Genomic DNA, 20,221 nt, shown 5'->3' with positions numbered 1-20,221 from the left:
AAGGGCTACCATGTAGGTTGCCACATGCCCAGGAAACCAGTTTCCTTACGTACACAGGGCCATGTTAGGAACTTATCTTGTAGAATATTCAGCCTCAATCAGCTTTCTTTGTCAGAACTAATGAAGGCTCCAATTGATTAGCTCTCGCCTCAACAGACCAGCAAATAGAATGGATGGGAACCCTCCTTTCACTAGTGCCACAACTATGTGACATCACTCTTTTAATAAGGGGACAACTTTCCATTCTCAGCAAGTGAGTTTTTATGCTGCCTTTCCATCTGCCTTCTATGTATTTGTATATATTTTACTGTTTCATTCTTTAATCTCCTGCTTGATCTTGTTTTCACATGCCAATTTTGTTACCCTATGTAGATCATTGCATGTACATACCTGCTTTTGCAGTAGGTTGGCAGCATGTTTTTTTCTGCCATAAAAGGGATATGTCAACACTTAATAACTGTTAACCATTGGAAGCTATTTAGTCTGTTACTAGATATTTTCTTGAAGTACATAACAGTGATACTGGACATTTGCTATTTTGCAATTGACGAGGTTGAACGATCATAAAAGGAAGGGGCAGGGAAAGACTGTTGCAGAAACTGGATTCAAGGTACATTTTCAAATTCAATACCAAGTGCTCGTCAGGTATCAACATGAACGAACCTGGGTTAAGAACTTTAAGATGTGGGACTTTGTTTCCATGATGGCACATGGATTACTATGAAATGTATATGGACTGGAAATAGTTCCCATAATGCTTGTTGTATGTAGGATTTTGAACTGTACAGCATATTTAAATGATGGTGAATGATATGTCTGAGGAATGCATCTCATACACAGTCATGATTTTTATTAGCAAAATAGATTAGGACATTGCTAAAATGCCATATTATGAATGGTGAACACTGAAGATTTAAAACTAATTTGGACCTGGTTTTGAATGGCATCTGTGTTCAAACATTATTTTCTTTAAGTTACATTATGTGCTGTTGATAGAATACTTGCTGCATGGGCACAACAGACTACAGATAACATGCTTGCTCTCACATATAATTCTTTGTTTTACCAAATATGTTTTTCCATTTATTTCTAAACTCCTCATCGATTTTCCATTATGACTAATATAAAAACCAATGCAATTTACTGGAAAAGAAACAGTAAAAACTGAGTTATAGGTATAGTTATGGCTCAAATGTGACAACCACTGAAATTTGCCAGTTATGATTACCAACGCACTGAACATATGCCATAACTCATCCTGCCTGCCAGGTGTACAGATGGTGTTGCTGCCGCAAATTTTCCTTTGGCAACTAAAAACACACTGAAGTAAAAAGTGCAAAGGTCTATGTCAAATTACATATAAAATGAGTAAATATTTGTAGTAGCTAATCATACTTAGACAATATTGACAGACATAGGAAATAATAATGTGCTGATTTAAGTCAGCTTAACTGCTGATGCTATATTAACAGCTAAATAATACACTAGCATTTAAAGGCCTGTTTTCCATGTTGAGCTGTTGGTTTGCAAAAGATGTTTTTCTCTTTTTGCTGCAGAGGCTGTACCTTTCCAGAAGCCTTCTGTCAGTTAGAGATAGGTGTTTGTTTTGTATTAGACAACTGAGAGTGAGGTTCTCACTGAGAGGAGAGGAGGCAACGGGGAATGATGATTCATTGGAAGAACTGTCTGAACAAAAATGGATGGTGAATCTTTTCAAGGACTTGTGTCTGTGGCTCATTGTGAAGAAGTGAGAAACTGGGGAGTTTCCCTTCTCCCAAAGGTTTGCTGAACAACTATTGGATGTTTTGACCAAAGAATGTAATATTTGTTTCCATCTGCAATATTGTGTTTATATTAGTCTATGTTCCTAGATACGTGGGGGGGGGTTCTCTTGCTCGCATTTGCTGAGGATCCATATCTGGGTTTCTTCAAACCATCTCTCTTTTCATGAGACACTGCTTTGAGCCTATTGCATGTTTTATGAGATGTCGGTTGATTTATAGTGGAGAATACTTTTCAGCTTGATGATTTCTTTTAGCTGGTGTGCAAAGGCTTTATGCTCATGCATTTACTCTCTCATCAGAAAGTTTTAATGGGTTCTGGATCTAATTCTATTTCATTCTAATTTAATTTTAGATTAGATTAGGGAAATTCCTTTATGGAACACATCTGATGTGTTTCTACAATATTAGCTGTTATTCTTACCAATATGATATTTTTCCTGATATTTAAATAATGTATTCATTTCTGATGCTGATGCTTGAAAGACTAATACTTATTGAATAGATAAAGAAACCTGAAGAAATGTAATGATTTTAACGTTTATATTGGATTGATGTAGATGGCTGTTCCATTTCACTTTCCCTTGTTGGAGAGCAAAGGTCCATATGACCAATGGCAGGGGTTATTTAATGATTATACCCAAAGATTAAGATATAGAAAAACGTGTTCCATCAGTGTACAATTTACAGCATTTATTGTGAAAAATACACAGGCGATTATTTAATGGGCAGATTGAAAATGTCAAAAACTCACTTCGTATTAATGGTTGGCTTTGTTAATGTGAGCATTGCATTTCATGGAGAACTGAGCTGTGTATTGCTGTAATGTTTACTGGTAACTTGAGGTCAATTTAAAAGTGGGGTACTGATGCCTAGATATGGTAACGCTGGGTAGAGCTAGTGAGGTTGCAAAGCTTGGCTTGCCTCAGTAAGGGATGAGTTGAGAATTAATGAGGTTCCTAAAGGCTGATGCATGATTTCCTGTTGCTACAAAGATTTACAAAAAAAATCAAAACTCATTTAGTTCTAAAACAATAAACTGTGCGCGTTTTTTAAAATGCTTCTTCAGATGACTCTTGGCTCAACAAGGACACACCTGGCCACCCAGTGAGCCACAGCTTGTTCCTCTGCCTGGACTAGTTCCTGGTCTAGCTTAGTCTAGTTTCTGCCCTGTTCCAGCTGTGACCTGCTTGTTTGCTTGCTGCCTTCATCGCCACTGCCTAGTTCCTGCCCTCTCTGTTCCCACCGATTACAGGCCCCAACCACTCCAGGACCTACTTAATGCAGGCCGCAGCACAGCCACACTGAATAGGCACCTGGGCAACCAGCGAGACACAGTTTGCCTTTTCCTCTGGCTGGACTAGTTCCTGGGCTAGCTGTCACCTACTTGTTTGCTGGCTGGTTCTTTCCCTCCCTGTTCCCACCGATTCCAAGCCCTACCCACCACAGGACCTACTTAATGCAGGCTGAGGCACAAGTGCACAGCGGGAGCGTCAATGGCGCACCGAAGATGCACGTAAGGCAAGCCCTCCAGAGCCTGATGTGGGCCCAGTGCCAGGAACCCTGGTCCTCCAGGCACCCACAGATACTCCATTGAGGAACTCCCTCATCTCAACCACGGACGCCAATCGAGACCACTGCTGCCTCGCAGTACCCCACTCAACTGTTGGTCCTTTCACAAGCTTACACTGCTGATTCACATGCTGCCGAACTCTGCACCTTCCAGCCACACCCACTCACATAGCACCACTGCTGAGTCCACCACCTGTACCCACACTTCGCACAATGCCTCATCTGCTCACTAACAATTAATTGCATGCTTAGTCCTCAACATCCGCTCTCGCAACACGCATGCAACTGAGGTCTGGGACCTCATCCACACCCACGCAGCAGAACTTGCATTCGTCACCAAGAACCGGGTAAACCCTCTGTCTGCCCCTGACATCGCCAATGCCATCCCACGAGGATGCAAGATCCTGCACAAGGATCAAACCACGAAACAAGGTGGTGACATAGCCATCATCCACTGAGACACTATCAATTGGGATCCTGGAGCAACTTCAGCAACCAGAGCTCTTCACCAGCCTTGCCATCAACTCCAATTACTTCTTACTCCTTGGTGACCTCAACTTCCATCTTGATGACCCCGCAGACCTCAACACCACAGACCTCCTAGACAGCCTACAAAACATTGGACTTACTGAGCTTGTGAAAGGGCCCATGCACGCTGCAGGACACACCCAGAACCTCATCTTTACCTCCAGCAACAAACTCAAGTACACCTACATCTTCCAGCTCACTTGGACGGACCACTTCATTATACATTTCAACATCTCAACCACACCCAGCACACTGAAGGAGACGCAACACACCACCAACTGAAGCTGGAAGAAGGTGACTGAAGTTGAATGGCTCGACACCCTCCAGCTCCACCCCACTATCTTCTTCGATGATGCCACCAGAAACACAAACTGTTTCAATAAATGGATCTCCACAAGTGCTAACATCCATGCACCCCTTTGAAACGCCAGCCCTAAGGGGACAAACAAACACGCAAGCTGGTATACGAATGTATTACGAGAGACCAAGAAGCGATGCAAACACAAAGAAAATGGAGAACCTCACAAGAGCTCACCTCCAGGAAGGCCTACAAGATCTCACTCAGGAGCTACCACCACAAACAGAAAAACACCAAAAAGAAAGCTTTGACCCAGAGGATTGAAGCCAGCAACAACAAATTCAAAGAACTCTTCACCATGGTTAAGGAATTCCCCCATCCAGCAGCCATGTCCAACTCCATCAACCCATCACAAGGATTCTACAACCAACTCTATGACTTTTTCCATCACAAGATATCTAAAATGTATTGGAATTTGACCCTTCATCACTCCCTACCTCACCACTAAGGTCACCTAAGTGGACCCCCCATGGCCAACAAAGAGACAACAGCTATAACGGCATTCATTCACTCTGGGGCTCCCATAGACCCATATCCTCACTGCTTCTTCAACCTAGGGAGACCCACGATAAGTGCGGCACTCACAGCTGTCATCAACACCTCCATCAGTAAAGCCACTTTTCTGGACACCTGGAAACACCAGAAGTCACCTGCCCCTCTAGAAACCATCTGCTGACCTTGAAATCCTGTGCAACTACCAAACCATTTTCCTATTCCTCTTCCCAGCCAAAGTTATAGAAAAGGCCATCAACTGTCAGCTCTCCCACTATCTTGAAAACCATGAACTTCTGGACAGCTCGCAATCAGGTTTTCACAGCAACCACAGCACTGAACTGGCCCTAATCACAGCTTCAGACAACATCCACAGCATACAAGATTGAGATCACGCTGCTGCACTCTACTGCCTCTCCACTGCCTTGGCACAGTCTCCCATAACACACTTATCTCCAGACTCCACAAAACCATAATCCAAGGATCAGTTCTCAAGTGGATAGCCTTCTTCCTGATTGGAAGAACACAGCGGGTCAAGCTCCCACCATAGCCCTAAGAATCCAAAGACCTCATCTGCGGAGTCCAGCAAGATTCCTCATTCCGCCCCACTCCCTTCATCGTACACTTGACTCCTCTAGAAAGCATCATTTGGACCCATAGACTCAACATCATCTTTTACACCGACCTCATCCAATCCTTCTGAGAAGACACCAACACTACCAACAGTAATTTCAAAATGGACATGAACAACGTGGCCAACTAGATGAGAGACCTCAAACTCAATGCTAACAAGATGGAAGTGTTGCTATTCTGCAACATTAACGCTCCCTGGGACTCCTTCTGGTGGCTGACAGAACTAGGACCCAACCCCTCATCCTCCGATCACACCAGAAACCTGGGCATCATTCTGGACACCAACCTCACCATGACACATCAAATCAACTCTGTCTTCTCTGACTGTTTTCGCATACTTTGCATGGTCAGAAAAATCATCAAACGGCGCACTTCTAACACGAGAAAGATCGTCACCCAGGCCCTCATTACAAGCAGACTAGACTATAGTAACACCCTCGACTACGGCACCGCTGCTTACCTGCTAGATAAGCTGCAAACCATCTAAAACATCGCTGCCAGACTAATCCTCAACCTTACCCACACATGCACATCACACACCACCTCCAGAAAATACATAAATGCTGCAGGTTCAGGATGCTGACCCAAGACTACAAGGCACTTCACAACAAGGGTCCCACCTACTTCATCCATCATCTACACTTCCCCCAAACAAGAACTTCCGCTCTGCATCACTTGCACTCGCCCACATACAGGTACCCATAGAAGAAAAACAGGAGGTAGGGCTTTCACTTACCTGGCAGTCAAATCCTGGAACAACCTCTCCCAGCACATCATGACAGCTGCACCACTTATGGATATCTGGCAGAAACTGAAAACCTAGCTCTTCAACTGATCCTACTTGCGCAAACTTCACCAACTCAGCACCTCGATACCCTCACGCATGACAAGTTTCATGCTCTAAATCTCCTTATTACACTGCATTACATCACTGTAGGGACAATATAATACACTACTTATATACGGATTTACATCTGCAAAACCCATGAAAAAAGAAAGAACTGGGGTGAGTGAGCCCAGCGCTGGAGAAGCAGTTTGTTTTGTGTATAAATGATAGACACAGAAAATTCCATGTATGCTACTCTGAAGCTACAATTGAGTAGGGCTTACATTTCTATGGGTCGCCCCACATCTTAACAACTGTCTCAAAACTCCCAAAAAGAATACAGTGCCTTATCTGCGATTGCAAATACGTTTTGTGAGATAAAATAGGACACAAAACAGCTGCACAAACTCTTGCAGTCATGATCTGATCCAACTGGAGTCGAGCCTGACGCAGCAGTACGCAAGAGGATATAAAACACAGCAGCTGCAGTATTTCTAATTCAGAAATCAAAGGCATGCAAATAGTAGTCAATTTGCAGGGGTGGTGGCTGTTGCCTCTTGCTTCTTGTGACCCTATGGGTGATTAGCCCTGCTTTACTAATCTCTGATTGATTGACCTTCGGTACCCCAGCCCTGACTTTGTTCATCCTGCTATCAAGGGTCATAAAGGAATCTGCAGCAAATAGAAACCAGAGGAGGAGTTTATTGAGGGACAGGGAGCCAAGCATGTCAACTTAGGAGGGTCGATGTCATGAACGTGGGAACTCACTTCCTCTATTCTCAGGCATTTGTGTGAAATTATTTTTAATATAACTGTCTCCTTAAGTGTTATACGCACCTGCTTACCCTATATATAGTTCCATCTTGTTACAACTTAATAATTTCCTACCTATAGTGCCTTGCGCTCTGTAAATACAAATCAAATAAAATCAAATCAAAACAAAATGCTGCTCCTGCACGTCTATTTTTATGGGGCAAACAGATGTCATGGCGCCCCCCAACACTCACACATCATAATTTGTCATATACATTTTTAACCGAAACATGCTCGGTTTGTAGTTCTCCAATAGTCAATGCTTTGGTGGACGATGTTATTCCATAGATGACAAACCCCTGAAGGGTTAGTCATATTTCAATAACAGAGGTTTAAGCATATACCGTGCTGAGAGCCCCTGTTTTCTAGAGGGGAATTATATTCAAATAAATATTGACAAAGCCAGTAGGTCTGGCTGCGGAAGCCTATACAACAGATACTACAAAGTTTAATCTATTAACAAGTAAACATGCCACACCTAATGGTGGCATGCATATGTCTGCCAAAAACAATAAGCAAAAATTGACTCCCAGCACAAAAGAAATACAAATAAGGAATTAAAGAAGAAATGAAAGAAGAGATTGGTATACTTGTCATGGTACAGTAGATAATGTTTAGGCAAATGACAGTCACCAACAGGGAAGTGAGCTAATGGCTGAAGTGGGCCGATCCACTGGTGCTATGGTAGGTGGAAGTAAATGGATGAAGAGGGTTGACTGAAAGCCCTTGCACATAAATATATACAAATTTTGATGGGAAAGAGAGAACGGGGAGTGTAGACAAAATCACTAAAAGAAAAAATAGGGGCGAGGTGGGTTATAAGAAAGTGAGGCAGATCCGCTAGGCTTAGCATCCCCTAGAAGAGGAAAGGAAACATGAAATGGTAGTGTGGACGGGTGGGCAGCGGAAGCTACAACCAATTCAATTAGTATGACATTGTCAGGAATGTATATCTCCAACAGTTGTCTTGTTAATCAGGTCAGAATTCCATGACCAGCAAGGGAAATACATAAACTCTAATCCGAAATGTCTAGAGTCAATTCTATGCCCTCAAAGATCGTTAGAACAAAGCACCGAGTTCCCAGATTTTATGCTCTCCTTCCACTTGTGTTTTCCTTGCAATCACACTTTGATTCTTTTCCTCCTTCCATTTGCTTCTCTCAATTGTGTGCAGCAATTTCCAGAACACTCCCAACAAGGGATCCGCTCCATGTCGTGGTGCTTTCCGTCCGTCTGCCAAGCCATGTTTCCTATCTCGGCAAGGAAACTCCAGAGGAATCACCTGCATCACTCTGGCTGGAAGCCTCAGTAATTTTTTCCTATTTACAGCACTGCCTCAAAGTGCCTCTCCGCACTCTCCTCTGTAATTCCATATTAGTGCACGGCTGGCTCATTGTTTTCCAGGTGAATGTTGCAGTATAGAACAATGAATTTCCCTCTCTAGTATGCACATGCTCCAGCTCCCACTTACTTGGACTGGTCCTTCGACCAGGTAAGGCCCTTTCAGACCTGACCTCACTGCCTTGAGGCCACACCTCTTTCTTGCACTCCTCCTCCTTCTCTCTCTCGCCTGCTTTTTCTATGCACCGGTTCTCCTCTGGTTCGTTCCGTGCTTTCCCATCTCCTGCCTCACCCCTCCCATGCTTTTCTGCCTTCCCCCGCTCCTTACCTGCAACTCCCTCACTTGCCTTCTCCTCACTTCTATGTCCAACCCATCCCTAGCCCCGTCCTCTGCTCTCCATCCCCCTCCCAGGACGTACTTAATGGTGGCTGCTGCGTGACTGCGCAGTGGGTGGTGCACATCAGGTGTGCCAGTGGGGCACCAAAGTTGTGCCAAAGGCAAGCCCGTCTGTACCCATCTGCACCTGGACTGTGCCAAGTGCCACAGACCCTACTCCAACCATATGCCACCACTTAACCGGCCTCCCTCCTGAATGCACTCAACAGAAGGTAGTGCCACAACAATTGCCTCCACGCCTCACTTTGCTCCATGGTAGGACCTTTTTCATGCATAAACTGCCATTTCACAGGCACAAACACTCCACACCATGCACAACACATTCCTCGCTCCATATGGCCTGCAGGCCCCTGAACACCACATTTCTCAGCAAGCACACCACCGAAATCTGGGACACCATCAACACGGACTCCCCCAGACATCCTCTTCCTGGCAGAAACCTGGCTAAACCCCACATCGGCAACCACCATCTCCACAGCAATTCCACTGGGCCACAAGATCTCCAGCCAGGACAGACCGAACGAGGAGGACTACACATCATCCACAAGGACTCTATTACCTACACCACTTCCACTGATGTGAAAACAACCTTCATGGAACATACGCAACTCCTGACTACAGACTGGAAACCACACTTCCATCAAAGGCACACTTGCCTACTGACACCCAGACCACACGCCGCCTTCACCAATCTTCTCATAGACTTCATTGCCCCCATCGCCATCAATTCAAACTACTTCATCTTACTTGGTGACTTCAATTTCCATCTTGATGACCACAAAGATCCCACCTCCACTGCCATACTCAAGAGCCTGAAGATCTTGGGGCTCACCCAGATCATCCAAGGTCCTATGCACAATACAGGACACACCCTCAACCACATCTCAATGGCCAGCAACAAGGTCAAGTTCAGTCACCTCACTCTGCTCACCTGGAAAGACAACTGCATTGTTCACTTCTTCATCTACACACCCCAAGCCCTGCAGCCAAGACTACTAACATCCTCAGACATAGCTGGAACAAGATAAAGGACACAGACTGCACCTACGTCAATGCCCTTCAACCAACCTCCTTGGCGACCTGCATGTCGACATAAAAGCCTTCAACAAGTGGATCGCTAACATTGCAAACACCTCAGCTCCCCTGAAGAATGTCAGAAACTAAAAAATCAACACACAAACCAGCTGGAAACTCCAAACACCACTGCAAACGACTGGAGAGAAAATGAATAATCACCCATGACACAATCACAAGAAACACTCACAAGCCTGCACTCAGGAAATACCACACCCATCTCTACAAGTCAAGAAAAACAGCCTTCGCTCTCAGACTGGAAAACAGCTCCAACAACTGCAAAGAGCTTTTGAACACTGTCAAAGAATTCTCCAACCCCTTCCCAGCCGCCTCCAACTCCATCACCCTTTAGCAAAACCTCTGCAACAACCTCCCCAATTTCTTTCACAACAAAATCGTCTAGATCTATAGCAACTTTAAACCCCAATCCAAGACACAAGAACTCGTCCACCAGCTGCCCACCACCACCAAATCAGACCACCAGATTTCAAACTGGAAGCCCCCCCCCCCCCCCCTTAAGACACCACCAAAATCAGGCAAATAATCCACTTTGGGACTCCACAAACCCCTGCCCCTACCATTTCTACAACCTAGGAGGAACTCTGATCAGCTCCCACCTCACCACCATCATCAACACCTCCACCCAAAGTGGAACATCACAAACAACTGGAAACACATCGAAATCACTGCTCTCCTTAAAAAAAACCATGGCAGACCCAAAAGAGCTCAGCAACTACAGACACATCTCACTCCTGCCCTTCCCATCCAAAGTAGTGGAGAAAGCTATCAACAAACACCTCTCCAACTATCTTGAACAACACCACCTGCTAGACATCTCACAGTCCACAGCAACCACAGCACAGAAACTGTTCTCATTGCAACAAAGGATGACATCCAGACCATCATCGACAAAGGGAAAACCGCAGCACTCATACTACTTGACCTCTCTGCAGCTTCCATACTGTCTCCCACAGCACCCTCATCACAACACTCCACAACTCAGGAGTACATGAAAATGCCCTGAGATGGCTAGCCTTTTTTCTCTCCGACAGGACCCAGCATGTCACACTCCCACCCTACACTTACGAACCTAACAACCTCATGTGCGGAGTCTCTCAAGGATTAATGCTGAACCCTACTTTCTTCAACCTCCACATGGTACCACTCACCCAGGCCATAAGATCCCACAAAATCAACATTGTCTTGTATCCAGACGTCATCCCAGCTCATCCTCTCCCTCAAAGACAATAACCACATCACACCAATAACCACACCACCAGGACCATCTTCACCACCTTCATGTCAAACATAGAAAACTGGATGGAACAGAACTGCCTCACCACAGATAAAACAGATCTCCTGGTCTTTGAGAACAAGAGGGCTCATGGGACTCCTCCAGTTGGCCTACAGACCTAGGACTCATGCCCACCCCCATTTACCATGCCAAAAACCTTAGCATCTCTTGGATGACTGACTCATGATGACCAAACAGGTAAATGCTATCACCTCCTCCTGCTTCTTCATCCTACGTATGCTCTGCAAAATATTCTGAGGGCTCCTCACTGACTCCAGAGGCACAATCACCCAGACTCTCATCACCAGCAGTCTGGATCACTGCAACACACTCTATGCCTTCATTGCGAATCAATGCATATAAAGAATTCAATTCACCCTAAAAGCCGCCAGACTCGTCTCAACATCCTCCACAGTGCACAAATCTTCCCACCTCAGAAAGCTACCAATCTCGAAGCGATGCAACCTCAAACTGCTCACCCATGCATATAAAGCCCTCCACAATGTCGGACCTGCCTACCTCAACCATTGCCTCAACTTGCACCAACCCAACAGGCAACTGTACTCAGCCACACTCCACCTTGTGCAAATACCTTGCATCCGCAGGAGCAAATCAGAAGGATGTTCCTTCTCCTACATTGCTGCTGGATACCAGAACGACCTTCCACACCACTTCAGGTCTTCCTCATCCCTACTCAAGTTCTGTAAGAAGCGGAAGACTTAGCTATTCAATTAGGAGCCCGAACGGCCTACTCAACTGTTCCAACACCATACTCCTCGGGTCATAAGCATACTATACAAATCATCATAACATAACATATAGTTGTGACACATATTACAGTGTAGTTTGGCCACATACAGGTGCCACCTCCATCCTTCACCTTGTCTGTCCACATTACCGTAGCATTCTGTAGTACATCATCTTGGGTACTACTCTAGAGTTGCACTCACATATGCCCCGCAGGAGCTTTCATGATGCCTCTGCAATAGGATAAATAGAGGTAAAGCCTGTAGAATCTGTGTGCTATACATCAACACAGGACTGCTGCGGAGCTGCAACACCCCTGAAAAAGTAGGCAGAAATAAGCATACTTAAGGCACCCTAAAATGGTTAATGAATGTGTCATCTGCTTATTAGTTTGTTTTTCAGTTTCACCGACTCAAACTAGTCCAGTTTGCTGAGCAGCACCTAGAGAATGATGGAAACATACACTAGAAAAGATGACGTGTATATTTCTTTGACTAAGACTGAGGAATTTGGGAATGTAATTAGGGTGAGGTAGGTGTGTTGCGACAGTGAAGTGTTAGGTAGCCTACAGCGAATAGTCACAGGTACTGGTTGGACGGTTGAGTTGAAAATTTGTGGAAACATGTAGGATGTCAGCATTTTTCTGAATGCTAACCAGCTTGAAGTGGCTAGGTGTGTGGTGAGAGTTAAAGAAAGTAGCTTTTATGGCCATCACAATTAACAGTGCTTGTGAGAATACATTGATAAAAGTACTGGTACATAGGCAAAATATAATTTCGAAGAACTGAACAACCTTTGGAAAGGGCAATAATTTAGATTCAGGCCTACACAGTTTTCTAAAATAGATAATTAGAGGAGAAATGTGTATTACAATAAAAGCAAGCGCAGCTGTATTAATTAGATCTTTTTGCAATGTCGCATGGTAAAAAACGCATTTAAATGAAGCAAGATATCACTAGAACTAAGGCTCTCTGAAGGGACAATTATTCCGGTAGAGGCCAACAACGCTGCCAACAGGCCATATTGCAGAGCACCTGTACCACCGCCGCCCCATCACACAGTAGACCAGGCGTCTCCAACAAGTAGTTTGTGAGCTACTGGTGGCTCTCCTGGTACCTATAAGTAGCTCGCCTGTGTGCAGCCCAGCCTTCTAAATGACATGCTTTTGCTTGTTGAATTAATATATATATCCCAAAATTGAGTGTATATTCAAGATGAAAAAGTGTTTATTTTCAGAACTCATAAGATGATATTTGGAGAAACATGGCAAAAATTCCAAAATATATTAAAAGCTGATATCTGAGTGATAAATCATGTGTAATTGGGGGACAATTTACAAATATTTTTGCCTCGTCCAAGAGACACTGCAATTATGGTTGTTATATATTACTCATGTCGAGGCATTCCAGATTAATAACAAAACCTTTTTTTTACATTACTCCGGGCAACCCTGCCTGATGCACTGAGGTGATAGCTGGTAATTATTTTGCATATGGTGGCACTAATGTAATATTGTCTAATATGGTCATTATTACGCCACTAATAGTATCAGTAACTCTGGATAAGTTTAATTGACTATAAGTAGTTCTTATAACTGAAAATGTTGGAGACTCCACCGTTAGAAGTTCTGCATTATCATAGAATATAGGGTGGTGTCAAAAGTTAGGTCTGCTCTTGCAGTTTCATTCCGAGCTCCTGCGGGCTTACCACAAGGCGTAGCTGGGAGGTACTGTATGTTTATGAATAAGGTATATATGGTAACATTTTTTTTAGACCACCCGTATTGTCCTATGCATCTTTATGAACAGTGTATATAGACCCATACCAAAACTTAAAATTAACTGTCAAATAAAAATAACCAGTAGTCAAAGGTTATCTCATTTTGCTGGTGAAATGAAAAAGCGGCATTTGGGAGATCGCTTTTTTTTTTTACCTTGTTCAGCATAGTTAAAAACGCACACTTGTCTAAACAACAAATACAGGCAACTACCCCAGCACACCTGTGTTACAAACATGTTCAAAACATTTGGTCCATGAGGCATTATTTCAGTTTGCTAACCGTTTAACTACAGATTGGTAATCGCAGCAAAGCCTGCAAACATTATCAAGTTTCGGTATGTTAACCGAGAGTGAGGTCAGCCTCATCTATCGCGCGTGTTAATAATTTATCCACACTTTGCGCTAATGTGTAAACCTTTAACGTAGCGGCGTGCACCATTAGTAAAAACCGTTCTACATAATTCTTCATATAAATATACACGTTATCATTATTCGGTTCTACATTTAATTTTATAGATGTATTAAAGGCACAATTTTGTTTGTGATAAACGTCATAGAATGCAGTAGGGGAATCAAAGTTGCCACTGTTCACGTGGCTCAGGCCTAAAACCTACCCACAAACGCCGGCGCGAACGGGCGTCTTTGTGGATTACGAAACAAGGCGATGATTACCTCGGAAAACATCACTGGGAAGTTAAACACGTAAACTGGAGGGAGTTAACAGGAAATTCTATCACAGGACGGAGGCGAGGATTATGCAAATCTTTCTTCACTCTTTATTCAACAGCAAGTTCAAAGTTAAACAAAACATGAACAAAAAAACTACAAGTTCCATGAGCCCGCCGCCATGGTAACGAGTATCCAATGAGGTGCCCTCCTTCACGTCGGTATAAATAGCCCGAGACACGTCACACTTCCTCTTTCTTCACTACTACGTGTCAGATAAGTGCCTTTTCTGCCTCCGGTTGGGAGTTTGTTTCTTGACTTGGCGCGCTGCCGCTCAATTGCTTTCTGTTTGTGTAGCTACTTCATCGCTATGAGCGGTCCGGAACGGACGGGCCGCTCGAGCGTTTCATTTCCTTTCGGCCCTCGGCGTGTTTAATACACGTCGGGCCCACCAGAGGGAGCGCGCGCTGTGTTCTTCGTTATCGGAGAGCGTGCTTCTTTCAGTGCGCGGCTCGCGCTTCGCGTTTGCTTTTTTCTAGGTACACTCAGTCTCTCAGCGAGCATATCTGCATTAATCACCTTTCCTTTTCCTTTTCTTCCCAGAATTGAGGGTTTCTCCTCTATTTCATGCTTGGCACCCTGGTGCATATTTTCTCTTCCCTACCCTGACACCCGTTTGGGTAAGAATTACCCCATTAGGGAAGACATTACTTCTTGACTTACTATCAGTGACAGAGAGGGTAGGGATTTTACCCTATATATTGTATATTTTTGTTGGGTGTACACTCTGTCATAGTCCTCATTATGCATTCCTCCCAAGAGAATGAACCTTTTACCATCATGTCCCCAGGTGAGGGTCCCTCTCACCGTACCCTTCCCCCCGGAGTGGACACTTTGTTTTCCCAGGCTATTTCTCATGCTTTAGCCCCTCTTAGGGATACTGTAGCTAAGCTTACTGAACAGGTGTCCAGAGGTACGGGCATGTTTGGTGTGACGGGAGCGGAGGGTGATTCCTCTACCCTTTCGGCCCCCAGGAAAATGCGCAAGCGCGACGCGGGGCACCTGGGGGATAGTGTATTTTCACCCAATCCCAAGAGTGCGCGCGCGCATAAGCGCGTACCCTCCCGGGAGGACCGTTTGCCCGGAGTACTGGGTGACAAGCTTCACCACCTATGGAACCCTGATCTGGGATCCCCCAAAGGCTTCATGGGAGGTTCAGATGAGGACTCATCATCTTTAGATGACGACTCGGGTCGCCCTTGGCGTCCGGGTGCTACCCTACCAGATCCTTCGGATCACGCCGATTCTGACTCCGATATGTTTGAGCCGGAGGGTATCTACCATCCGCGTTCCTCGGAGTGGCGCCCAGACCACAAGGTGGCTGAATATGTCGCCAGTAAAATTAGGCAACCTCTGGACAAAGAGGTGCGCGCTCGTCTACGGGCGGAGTGCCCACGCCCGTCTTTATCAGATAAGGTCGCTGTCACGCCAGTTATTGACCCAAGAATGTGTACGTTCTTTTCCAAGTACACCAAGGATCCCAAAAAAGGGATTGATCGCTCCTGGAGGGCATGCCAGGATAAACTTCTTGATGTGTTAGGTCCCCTCACACAGATTATTCAATTGGCGGAGCGGGCCAAGCAAGCAAACACTCCCCTTCAGACGGACATCATAGCAGGATGGGCTCAGAGAGCTGTTTGTCTTCTGGGCAACGCGAACTGTGCCATCTCTGCAGAAAGACGTAGATCTTTATTGATCAAAATCGACCCCAAGTTAGGGGAACTGTCTAACTCGGAGGCAGGGGCTGTTGCCCAAGGCAATTTATTTGGCGATCCCTTTGTGAAAGAGTTGGGAAAATTTGTGGCTACGTTTTCAGCTTTGGATAAAGCGCAATCTTCGATTAAGAAGGTTTTCCCCAACAAGGTTTTTGGCGGGGCCGGGCGAGGCAGGGGTCGCTCTTCCGGCCGTCCTTTCCAGCAAGGCCCCAGCTCCTTCCGCAACAACGGTTGGAGGGACGGCAGACAAGGAACCTTCTTCCCCAACAGAGGCAGGGGAAGAAGCAGAGGGTCCAGAAATGCGCGAGGAGCATATAATGCCCCAGGAGGTCCCTCGGGTGAGGCTTATCCCTTTTTCCCCAGCAAATTTTGGCGGGAGATTGAGGTTTTTCAGGGACAATTGGAGGCGCATTACCTCCGACGCATGGGTTCTACAAACTGTCTCAGGTTTTCAAATAGAATTCTGGGGTACCCCGTTTCAGGAGACACTGCCTCAGCCCATCGGGTTCTCGGCAGAAGACTCAGGACTCATAGATTTAGAGGTTCAGGCCCTTCTTCACAAAGGTGCCATTTCTTTTACTTCCCTTCACCCCACAGGCTTCGTAAGCAACATCTTCTTGGTGGAAAAGAAGGACAAAGGGTTTCGTCCCGTTATCAATCTTCGTGCTTTCAACGAATGGGTGGTTTACAGACATTTCAAAATGGAGGGTATTCACATGCTCCGCGACCTCCTCTTACAAGGGGACTGGATGGTTCGTCTAGATCTCAAGGACGCGTACCTCACGGTCCCTATTTTTCCACCCCATCGCAGATTCCTGCAGTTCTTATGGAACAGCCAGGTGTTCGAATTCACCACACTCCCCTTCGGCCTGTCGTCAGCACCGTGGTGCTTCACAAAACTTCTCAAACCAGTAGTGGAAACTCTGAGGTGACAAGGCATTCGCCTCATAATTTATCTGGACGACATCCTTTTGATGGATCAGTCCAGGTCTCAGTTGATGTACAATCTGAACACAACTATTGCGCTTTTCCAGGACCTTGGTTTTGTGATCAACCAACAGAAGTCGCAACTTACTCCGACTCAATCGTTAGTCTTCCTAGGGTTTCTAGTGGATTCCCGATCAGCATCTCTCAGTCTCCCGGCGACGAAGATTTCCAAGATAAAGAAGGAACTGAGAAGGGTCCTGCAACGAGACCAGATCTCTCTACGCCAGTTAGCCAGAGTGGTAGGCCTGCTTTCGTCTTCGATTCAAGCCATTTTTCCGGGTCCCCTACACTACAGAGCCCTGCAACGCTTGAAAGCGTTTCACCTTCGCCGAGGGGTGACGTACTCCGAGTTGATCTCCCTGTCTCAAGAGGCAAGGATGGAGTTGTGTTGGTGGCTGGACCACATGGAGGCATGGAATGGCAGGGCCATCTTCGGAGCAGCCCCGGATCTGGTGATCGAGTCAGACGCCAGTCGCCAGGGATGGGGGGCTCGTTGCGGGGACATCTCGTTGGGGGGACGCTGGACCCCGCAGGAACTAACCATGCATATCAACTGCCTGGAGCTCCTGGCGGGTTCTTTTGCGATCAAGTCTCTCACGAGAGACAGGGTCTCATGCGTAGTTCTACTACGGATGGACAACGTATCAGCAGTGCAATACATAAATCGTTTAGGGGGAACACGATCAAGAGCCCTAGCGGGGCTAGCGATAGATTTTTGGCATTTTTGCCTTCAACATCAAATCTCAGTCACAGCAGAGTATCTTCCAGGAACCCAGAATGTGTGGGCAGACTGGAATTCTCGGTTTCTCCGGGATCCCAGCGATTGGCGACTACATCGCTCGGTTTTTCAGGCGATCATGGATCATTGGGGTCCCTGTTCAGTGGATCTCTTTGCGTCTCGTTGGAATGCCCAGCTTCCCCTATACTTCAGCTGGCGTCCGGATCCGGGAGCGATGGCAGTAGATGCGTTTCTCCAACATTGGGGCACTCTTCAGGGTTATGCTTTTCCCCCGTTTCTTCTTATCCCGCGGGTTGCTGCTCAAGTTCGCCGCCAAGAGGCGACGGTGATTCTAATAACCCCCTGGTGGAGATCACAAGCATGGTTCCCGACTCTGCTGGAACTCTCGTGCGAGTGTCCTCTTCGCCTCCCGGATTTTCCCTCGATACTCCTGGATCCGTCGGGGTCCTGCCACCCTCTAATCCTTCGAGGTCATCTTCCCCTCATGGCTTGGAAGATTTCCGGCATCGTTGGCAAAACAACCGGCTTTCGCAGGAAGCTAATAACTTCATCGCACAGGCCTGGGCCCCTGGTACATGCAAACGATATAAATCAGCATGGAATAGGTGGTCTAGTTGGTGTGTGGGCAAACACTGCGATCCCATGGGGGCCAGTATTGCCGACATCATCAATTTCCTGGCGGAATTAGCTGCATCCGGCTTAGCGTATCGCACCATCAATTCTTTTCGCTCGGCCATCTCTGCGGGCCATCCTCCCCTGAATAATCTCCCGATTGGGGGGCATCCCTGGGTTTGTAAACTCCTTAAGGGTATTAGACTCTCCAGACCTCCACAACCTAGATATTCGGAGCTCTGGGATGTGAACTTGGTTCTTAATCTCTTATCCTCTTGGCGGGACAACCAATATTTGTCAATGAAGGAATTGTCGGCAAAATTAGCCATGCTTCTCTGCCTCATTTCCTGTAAGCGTGTATCAGATATCAGAGCACTGGATGTTTCCGCTCGAGTCTTTACTCCAGAAGGAGTCACGTTTACTATTGCAAGGAGAACAAAGAATAATACCAGGTCGGTGTCCTATCCCGTTTTTCCTGATTCCCCGAGGCTATGTGTGGTTAGATGTCTCAAAGCCTATGAGGAAGTGACCAGTTCTTGTAGACCTCCAGGTGAGACTCAATTGTTGATTTCTATTAGGAAGCCGTTTAGGGCGGTTTCTTCTCCCTCCATTGCCAGATGGATTCGGTGGATTCTCGCTGAGGCAGGCATAGATATTCGAGTTTTTGGGGCACATTCTACTCGGGGAGCTATGGCTTCCAAAGCCATACAAGTGGGGGGCAGATTGGAGGACATCATGCATGCTGCTGATTGGTCTTCAGAGTCTACTTTTAAGAAGTTTTACTTTAAACCAATTCACGACGCAGCCGCACTGGTGGTAAGTAAGCTTTGAACTTGCATAATCCTCGCCTCCGGTCCTGTGATAGAATACGAAATTTCCTAGCTATCGTGAAGGAAAGTTTCAATTCTATTAAGGACACGGAGGCGAGGATTATCCCACCCACATACATTTCGCGGATATGTTCCCTCCCGATTACATCTATCTGCGTAGCAAGGTAGTATACTTGCGTTTATGCCTTTGTTTATTGGTTATTCGGCTCATATTTTAATTTTCAGGTAAACACTTGATTCAGATGTATTTTCATTTATATGTGTTTTACAGTTCATAACTTTGTTGCCTTTGGTAGGTTTCCTGTGTTCTATCGGATTTGCATCTAATTATACCTATTTTTTAGGTTCCGAAACTACGACCAATTGACTCTACCAGGATTCCTTCCGCAGTGAAGTCGAGGAAGTGTGACGTGTCTCGGGCTATTTATACCGACGTGAAGGAGGGCACCTCATTGGATACTCGTTACCATGGCGGCGGGCTCATGGAACTTGTAGTTTTTTTGTTCATGTTTTGTTTAACTTTGAACTTGCTGTTGAATAAAGAGTGAAGAAAGATTTGCATAATCCTCGCCTCCGTGTCCTTAATAGAATTGAAACTTTCCTTCACGATAGCTAGGAAATTTCGTATTTACCAGTGATCTCATGAAAGTTGAGAAAATGAGTTCAGGACTTAGAGGTGGGCGCTCCAACAGATTTGCAGCCAAGCTAGAGCCGAGTCATGGGTCTGGCTCGGCTCTTGGAACGCGCGTAAGAGCCGAGCCCAGAACATGTTCGCTATGTAAATCATACAACACCATGTAAAATATGATAAAGACTATTCGAAATTCAAAAAAGTGTACTTTTTTTTAACACGTGGTCATTAATATGTTACATCATGGCACTGTACTGAGATGTACATTTTAAAAGTGATAGTTTTGAAACTTGAACCTATAACCAATCATTCCTGCCGCCACCCTGGCGACAGTGCTATTTTTCAA

The 20,221-nt window shown here is 45.6% G+C and overlaps 1 protein-coding gene across 1 annotated transcript in view; it reads right to left on the bottom strand.

The window, feature by feature from the left end:
- NINJ1 (ninjurin 1) overlaps positions 1 to 20,221 on the bottom strand; it is a 208,909-nt gene that overhangs the window by 113,857 nt on the left and 74,831 nt on the right. The window lies entirely within an intron of this gene.

Source organism: Pleurodeles waltl, chromosome 9 (genome assembly GCF_031143425.1).
Source record: "Pleurodeles waltl isolate 20211129_DDA chromosome 9, aPleWal1.hap1.20221129, whole genome shotgun sequence".
Taxonomy (NCBI): domain Eukaryota; kingdom Metazoa; phylum Chordata; class Amphibia; order Caudata; family Salamandridae; genus Pleurodeles; species Pleurodeles waltl.
Note: the sequence above shows the minus strand (reverse complement) of the source record. Positions and strands in the feature narration are given on the sequence as shown.